This window comes from Nuphar pumila, chromosome 6 (genome assembly GCF_984573655.1).
Source record: "Nuphar pumila chromosome 6, dmNupPumi1.hap1.1, whole genome shotgun sequence".
NCBI lineage: Eukaryota > Viridiplantae > Streptophyta > Magnoliopsida > Nymphaeales > Nymphaeaceae > Nuphar > Nuphar pumila.
Window position 1 is genome coordinate 25,464,914 of NC_143254.1, and position 9,332 is coordinate 25,474,245.

General features: G+C 38.4%; 1 pseudogene; it reads right to left on the reverse strand.

Moving 5' to 3' along the window:
• Positions 1–2,728: 2,728 nt before the first annotated feature.
• On the reverse strand, positions 2,729–5,450 carry LOC149834409 (aspartyl protease family protein At5g10770 pseudogene; annotated as a pseudogene).
• Between the last annotated feature and the right edge of the window lie 3,882 nt (positions 5,451–9,332).

Sequence of the window (9,332 nt, forward strand, 5' to 3'; positions counted from 1 at the left end):
AGATATGTATGTGGTACGATCGATTATGAAATTCATTATAAATGTGTCAAAGATTCAAAATTGGTGGGTTTTTATGATAGTTATTGGGGTGGAAACATAGATGATAGTAAAAGCACTTCAGATTTCGTTTTTCACATTGGCTCAGGTGCAATCTCGTGGGCATCGAAGAAGCAAGCTGTTATAGCTCTCTCCACAACCAAAGCTGAGTATATTTCATTGGCTCTTTCTAGTTATCAAGCTCTCTAGCTAAGGTGGATTCTTCATGAGCTGAAGCATCCTCAATGTGAAAGCACTCCTTTGTTTTGCGACAATAGTTCAGCCACAATACTCACCAAAAATCCAGTTTTTCATGGCAAAAGCAAGCATATTCGAATCAAGTATCATTTCATTAGAGACTTGGTCAAAGATGGAGATATCAAAGTCACGTTTTGCAAGACTCAAGAACAAGTGGCTAATATCTTTACAAAAGCATTGAAGAATGAAACCTTCAATAAATTGAGAGAGAAATTAGGTGTCGTTATAGTCTAGCTTAAGAGGGGTTGTTGAAAACATAAGATAGACTCCTCATTTCCTCCCTCATTTACTTCCTGGGAACTCGTTTTACATTAAGGCTATCTGCAGCGTTTCTATGCAAATTCTTTGGGTTTCTCTCCCATTTATTTTTTCTTCTTGAAAATGTAATAGCCTTTTAGTTTTTCTATGGTACGAATTTATTGTGTAATTAAATTCTGATTGGGCTTGAATGCTATATATATAGCAGCCGTGTATTATCATTTTGATAAGTCGTTGGACTGCTTTGAAGCCATTTGTAGTCTTCTCCTTCTCTAGCACTATTTCTGCGTGTTTTTTTTTTTCTAGAGAATAATCTTCTTCTCTAGTTTGCTGTTTTATTTCCAACACTAATGTTGTCAACGTTGGACAACTTCCAATTGTCAAAGTCTCAAGAGAGTTAAGGTTCTGTACATTATCATGAAAAGCTCTACAACTTTGAGCCCATGGATTCACACCATTTCTCCTTCTTCAGCTTCAAGACAGAGCTCATGGTTGGTCATAAAACAACACAAAGTGAACCACACACAAATAACACAATTTAACGCGGTTCGACAATCTAACGTGCCCTCGTCCATGGTGAAATAACTCTCACTTCAGATCATCTAAGGGCTTTGAGTGTTATTATATTTATAACCATACAAGTCCCCAAGAAGAGGAGTTCTTAGGATTACACGATTTGCAGATTTGGAGGAGGCCTTCTCCTTGTTGAACACAACTTCCACCTTTTTGTGTTCTCTTTGATTAGGTAACTTAGAGGTACATGGCATCTCTCTATTTTGTTCATCATGGGGATCTTGGAGGACTCTTGATTTCTGATCTACCTTGGTCTCTTGGAAACTTGATGTTTGATTCAACTGGGATTCTCTTGAGAGTCCAACATGAGGGACGTCAACCTGTTCTTGCTGAAGTCTTGATCCCTGATCTGACATGGTCTCTCTCTCCGTGTGCTCCAAGATCCCTCCTTAAATTCAATGAGGTAGGGAACACTATGAACTTGTGTTGATCATGAGTTGAGATATACTTGGCTAGTAAGTCTCTTTTGACAATTTTATCTCTCACAAAATTAAATGAAGATCAATTTAAATGTGTTTTCCGCTACTATGAAAAACAGGATGAGCAGCTAAGTACGAGGCACCAACATTAATTGTCACATCTGAAAGTTGGAATAGGAGTACACGTTACACCCAATTCTTTTTATTGAAGCCAAGTCAATTCAGTTGCGCGACATTGGAAATAGCCCTGTATTTTGACTCTGTATTACACCGGGATACAATAGATAGTTTCTTGGAGCTGCATAAAATAAATCTGGATCCAAAGAAAATGGCATACCGGCTGGTAGACCTGCGGTCATTAGGTCATCTTGTAGAATCTGCATCTGAGTATGTTGAAAGAACAGTTTCTAGGGGCTTGCTCTTTAGAGTTTGCACACATACTCAAGGTGTTGAGAACTTTCAAAGCCTATTAAGAGGCTGATGCATATACAAATCTTTTGACAAATAACCATGTAAAAAAGGCTTTTTGAACATTCTAGACTACTGTCATTCTTATGATGCTCAATGCATTCTATTTGCGATTCATTAATTTTGAAGTCTATATATGTACATGCATGCTGCAGTTTATCTTTTGGACTATTCTTCAATTTACTGCACCATAACTCCTCTTGAGATGCCACGTAAACTTGATGACGGTCCTGATCCAGGTTCAGCTTTAATCGATCCGGATCCATACTCCCTGACACTGATACGGTTTCTCATGTCACAGTTTCATCCAATCCCGTCACACATGTGAAAGACGTAAGTCAAAAGATCCTGATATGATATGGGTTTATCATAAATTGTAGTGAAACATGTTTTTTTTTTTTTTTGAAAGAAAGTAGTGAAACATGCATGTCAAATTTTTTGTGTGCATCACTTTTAGGACTCTAGAAAAAATTAAGTGCAACAGATGGACTTGCCCTTTTATTTAACACGATAAATCAAGTACACACCAATCACGGGTTCATGGATGACATGCGCGAGTCAAGGTGTGCAACACAAACCTTCACACACAGACCAACCTTTCGTTGACATCACACAAAGATTCAGATTTTCACACAGACACAACCTTTATTACACTGCAAGGCCAGTGTTGACTTGACCCAGATGAGCCAATCTCTCACTCGAGGTCAGGATCGTCATCAACTGCATGCCCCAGGAACGAACCCAATTCTAGAGTTGGGTAGGTCATGAATAATCTGGGTTTTCCTTTGCTGCCAAGCCCCTACGAGTCCGAAGCTTACAGGGGTTGCACCGAACGCCAAGCAATATATTTGCTCGGTTGTACTGATCATGATGGTGCTGAAGTCCAGCACCAAGTCGGCCCCTCCCTCAAAATGTAATATGATCGCAGGGATTGTTACGGTCGAGTAACCTGTGAAGTCATAGCATGTATCTAAGGGCGCAGTAGATGGACTCCGAGGGTAGCTGGACATGTACCATTGGAATGCAGAACTGAGTGCAGCGTAAACCGTGGCTGGTAGAAACGTGATTGAGGTACCCGAATCCATGACTGTTCCCTCGCTCGAAGAGCCCGAAACCTGCACCTGCTGCGCTCCCACACTTATCGACAGCATCGAAACCAAGTAATAGGTTGGGTGTGGAAGCAGGGGTGTGTATGAAGCAGAACTGGAGCCTGGATCCGACCCGAACGTTAAGAACCCAGGTGTGCTTGTTGTTGAGGGCAGGCAGTAGGAGAACACGCCACCGTATACATTGGCTGTCAAGGACGCCACCCCGAGCTTGTTCCTTCCCAACCCAAGGATACCTGCGTCCCCCTTGAAGTTCCCGACTTGCTGCAACCCACAGCCAAAAGGGAAACCTAAGAAGGCCTCGGTATTTGTCAAGGTCACGGTGTCTTGGCCTAAGACCCCGACTGTATATGTCGAACCAGTGCCGTAATTCTCCTGGTACACACATTGTGACGAGGAACATGATGCCCCAATACCCTCATTCTTCAGCTCAATGCATTCGGGTGCATCACAGGCGGAGAATTGGTACGTGGATGAGCTAGAAGGGCTGAACCTGGGACCCTGTTGGGGGTGGCAGCTTTCGCAGGGATCGCACTGGACCCAGGTCAAGTCACTGCCTGTGTCGAAGAGGACAAGCATGTCCTGCTTGGGCGTGCCAAGGCCGATGATGACCACATACTCTATTCCGCCTAGTGGCCTGCCATCGTAAGCAGGAACCGTTGATTGATCCACACCGGCACCTCGTGATATCCTGGATTCGATCCACTTGATACGGATCAGGTCATACTGGAGGAGTTCAGTGATGTTACGCGTGCTGCTGAAGTTTGTGAAGGGGGAGCAAGGTCCGAACCGACTGACTATTTTTGACACTGGCTTCCCTCCGGCGTGCGTGGAACCTACGAATGGTGAAATATGGATTTAAGTCTTATATTGTGTTGGCAAATTTTTTTCCTGCTGAAGAATTGTTTTTTTTTTTTTTGTAAATCTTTAAAATCCAATTCACTAAGAAATGGAGAGAGAGAGAGAGAGAGATTTAAAAATATGATTTTTCAGAGTCATGATACATTGTAGGCCACTGATTTTTGAAGCCCTTAAAAAACCTATTTACATGCACAATCACATGATTCAAAACTCACTTTCTGCTAAACAACAACAAACATCTAAAAAGTGTGGAAAGAGTGTGATTCATACGAAATACCTCCATGCCATCAATAGCATCAAATATTAACCGATGAAAAGAATGTGTCTATTTATTTATTTATTTTGGTGTGTGTGCTTCTCATCTTATATATGTGGATGTTCTTCTCATTAAGAAAAGAAGAGTATCCAGGGGAAGCAACATGAGCGTTCTTGCTCATGCCCACATCATGGCCGTCTGTTTGCATTTTGGATGAATGCCACATGGTTTGTTAACTTTTGAGCTTTTTTAAAATGCAAATCGGATGGCCACTATGTCGGCATGAGCAAAAACGGTCATGTTTAGCATGACCTGATCTACGGGGCGAAAGGTCCTACTATCAGAGTTTTACACCACCGTCGTCATGATTACCACAGGTATGGCAGTCTGTAAGCCAAGCACATGATAAGCCAGATGAATTTTTGTAATTTGCTAAAAAAAAAAATCAAGAAACTCTCAAAGTTCTAAACCTTAAACAAATGCGTAACCAACCAAGATCTAAAGAAATAAATAAATTAAAAAATTGAAAGGAAAAGTATGTATAAAAAGCTGCAAAGTAAAGATTTATATAAACATAAAATAACTTTAATCTTGTTCTCGAGAAATAGCCGATAAAAACATAACTATAGTGATAAAGTCGTGATATTTTTCATTAAAGCAATAGTATCTCCATATTTTTCCCATTTAAAATGATGACCAAAATATCACAATTTGTTGTGATACTTTCAAAAATACTGCCGATATTTGACAGCATGGTAATAATCAAGTTATATCACCAATGGGAGCTCCGCATGGTTGGTAGGAGCTGTCAGTGCACGTCTCCTTGTGGTGAGACGTTGCAGGTTCAAAACCCAGTGTAGGGGTCTGCCTAACCCCAGCTTGCCTTTCAAAAAAAAAAAAAAATTCAAGTCATGTCATAAGCAAACAAGGAGGCATCGATTGTAACAAGTTCATGTCAATAGCAAGAAGGGAAGACGCTTCTGACCATTAACGCAGTTGGAATTTGGTAACAGCGAGTCGAGTCGAACATTCTGAATGAGTAGGTTTGGCTGAGGTGAGGCCACTTGTAGGGAGGTTAGAACAAACAACAAGGCAAGAGATAAGGAGAATGTGGTAGTAGCAGCCATTGAGGCTTCTGCTGGGTCTGCCCTTCGTTCTCTCCCGCATGCCTTTTATAGGAGTTCGGTTACACTCATCCACTATGTCGTCCCCCATCTTCATACCCCTCTTAAATCTTGTGATTGTGATATGCACGTTGTCTTTGCCAAATCTGAGCCTATAGATAGATTCAACATAACGGTTGATTTAATATGAAACAATCCTTGGATCGTATTTTTTTAAACTAAAAAATATTTGATTTTTTAAATCACCAAAAAACTGTGTTTTGTCAACCGTTGATTTTTTAATCAACAAAAAATCTTATATAAAAGTTGGGTTTCTGTGTTTTAAATGTGAATTTTCACTAAATGATTGTAGAGTCCGATTTGCTCAAAACAACTTGCATCAATGAAATCCCAAAGAGGAGTATGAAGATAGGGGTGACATAGGTGATGAATTGAACCGATTTGGTTTTATAGTGTAACTAGGGGACAGAAATGTTTGAATGCATTTAGACTAAAATAGTGTACGTCAGCATTTTTGGCGGGTTTCATTGTTTATACAATGAATGACAGTGATGAAGGCCAGAGGCAGGTGAAAATATCAGGAGAAATATGATTGCACACATATTTGTCCATTAAGCACCTGATCATCCTTCATCTTGGGGACATGTGTGGGACCCAAGACCTGATGGAGGGCAATGGAGTGCTTAATGCACAAAATTTTGTGCAATCATATTGCACCCAATTCTGACTCCATAGACGGGTGATTTAGAAGCACAACAAATGTGTTTTGACATATCACCTGATGTAACCTCATTTTTGTATGATCTCCGCTTCAATCTTGTATACTAGGGAGGCCAACTGATCGGGCATCACCTCATCTGTGCTTAAGTTCTCAAAACCATGATTTTGTGTAATATCGTGTATTTTTGTACTTTGTTTGATTTAGAATTTTTTAAAATTTTGACTAAGTGTTGAAGAAAAATTGATAAGCCCTCGATATTTGGAATGTGATAATTGAGTCTAGGCTTGACCCATGTCTAAATGAGCCATGTGATAAAAAGTTGCATTTTCAACCTTTAAAATCAAGCAAAATTTGAGAGAAATTTGGCTTAAATTCAGGTGAATTTTGGAGGCAAAATGTGAATTATATATCGTTAAATGCGCCTCAAAATTATGAGTTAACGGTATGTTACTTTTCTAAATTCAGTCTATGATTGGCATAAAAATCATTTTTTTTCAAAAGAAGCTCATCTCGATGGGGTTGGGTCTCCATATGATCAAAATTAATATGGATCTGGACTCAGTCCAAGACCCATATTAATTAAGATTTGATCCAACTTAGAATCAAAATGGTGAGGTCTCTAGAAGTCCAAGGCTACTATGTATTAAAAAGAGAAGGTAAGTAAACAATTAAAAAGGAAAAGGAAAGGGTTTGAAAAAGTCAAATAAGAATCTAATGCATTAGGAAGAAAAGTTAGAGATAGAAACCCATATGGGAACTTCTATCTACTGCCATATTAGAAAACCCTAGAAGGGGGGGGGGGCATCACCCTCTAGGGGTCTTCATTATATAAACTCAAACAAAAAAGAGAGAAGGAAAGAGAGAGAGAGAGAGAACCGTGAGAGAGGATGAGAAAAGAAGAAGGAGAAGAAGAATAAGGATCCACCATCTTCTCCGATCATCTGATAGTTTTACGGTCTTTTTTTCAAACTCCAAACAAGGTACGGATTCTCTCTTTTGATTTGAATGGGGGAAAAGATCATAGAATGGGTTTAGGCAATGTTTTTAGTGGAAAAGAAGAAAAAAAATAGAACAGTGTTTTTTGTATATATATATCTACTCTTTTCCAAAAGGCTATTTTCATTGTGGATACATGTTATATATATATATATATAAAATGTGTATACACACACACACACACACACACACACACACACACATATATATATATATATGAGGCGTACACTCGGTCAGATCTGACCATTGCAACGATGGACAGATCAGGACAGATCTAGATAAATCTAATGAGATAATTTGTTACGTGTGGACGAATGAAGGAATGTTCATGTTTTGAATATCATTCTCATGTGTTGTCGTATAGATAAAAATAAGAATATATATATATGCTGGGTTTTTTTTGTTATGTAAACATAACATATTATATATATGCTGAATCTTTTTTAAAAATATGCTAATCGATCCGATCCACAGTCGGCTAGGCAGTTGTATTCACTAGTAAGACAACCCGACCTGCAGTCGATCGGGCATATTCATAATCTATTAAAGCCCAGCCGACTGAAAGTCGGTTGGGCAGATTTAGGTTGTTGATCAGGCCCAGTCAACCTGCTGTTCAACTAAGCAGATTCAGAATCGGGTTCAGAAATTAAAAAAAAAAAGACAGTGAGCCAAACCGACTGTCTCGGTTGGGCAATCACTTGTCTGTCAAAACCTAGACGATGTGTCAGCTGGGCTGGTCCATTGTTAAACAAAAGAAATAGTGGGCCCAGCTGACTATCAGTTGGGCAGCCACTTGTCTGGCAAAGCCCAACCGACTGTCGACTGGGCAAAATCATCATAAAAAATAGGGTCAGCCGACTATCGGCTGGGCAGATTCAAAATAATAATAATATACATATATATATAAGAAAGGACTGGATAGATTTCAATAAAATGAAATATATATAGTAGACAGGTCATGTATGTATAGATTCACATGCAATATATGTCAAATTTACATGTGATGTATGGCAGATTCAGACATAAGTGCAGAATTTTATATATGTCCAGATTTGCATATTTATGAATGTTTAGATTTACATGCATATTCAGAATTACTTGTGTGATCAGATTTACATATTCATGGGTATGGTTATAAATATTCATGATTAGGTTCAGAATTTAAGATGTTTAATGCTCATAGATAGGTCTATTTTTACATATTTAAAATGCTCATATTCATGGCCAGAATTACATGTGTTAAGAGTATAAATTTTATATATATTAAATGGTGGATTGATACATGTGAAATATGCTGAATTGTATGCTTGTACTTGTTTAGATTCCGCATGTTTATAACTAGACTGTTATGCATGTTTGCATATGAGCATTTGAATTTTTGACTACCAGTATTGTCCCGTGTGTGTGCTCGAGTTTGCCCGAGATGGCAAAAAAAAGAATTATTAGTTATGCATGCCTATGACATTTAATGTGTTGTTACATACATATGCATGTAGAAAACATGTGCAAATCCTAAAATTTTATGTTATGGTTGCACTAGAATGATTAAATGCATGTTTGCATATTGTACATGAAATGAATAATGAAAATAAAAATGTAATTTGCAATCATGTGATCATATGCACATGTGGAATTGTAATACATGTACATTCTCATTATAGTTATATGAATGTGTGTTTGTGAGCATAATGAATGCTTTCATGTGTGCATGCTCACTGTAGTTTTTGCATATGGTGCATCGATGGTCCAAAGTGAACCACTGTAGGCCGTGTGGGCCACGAGCAGGTGTTGCTTTCTGTTTAGTTATATGCATTACAAAAATCAAATTGATACTTATTGAATTCTTAATTAATTGCACTGTTTCATATTATAATGGGTTGAGGGCATGAGTGGTATTTTGCATGTTGATTTGCAAAACAAATGTTGTTGTTGTGTTTTGCATGCTGATTTGCAAAATGAATGTCATCGTTGTGTTTTGCATGCTAATTTGCAAAACGAATATTGAGAAATAAATTATTCCTTTAATAAAAAGATAAAAATAGTGTAATTAATACTTATTCCTCGATATCTCTTCATTAGTGTGGGAATCCTGGACTGCGCTTTTGGGAAACTGTAAGAATACTAAAACTTTGTGTGCAATTATGTCACTGAACCCAACTAGGTGGTTTTCCTCCCAACCATGATTTTAGGAAGATTCTGACACTTTGCCTGGGGGTGGTGTATAGACACAACTGTTATTATTGATATATCAAGAAA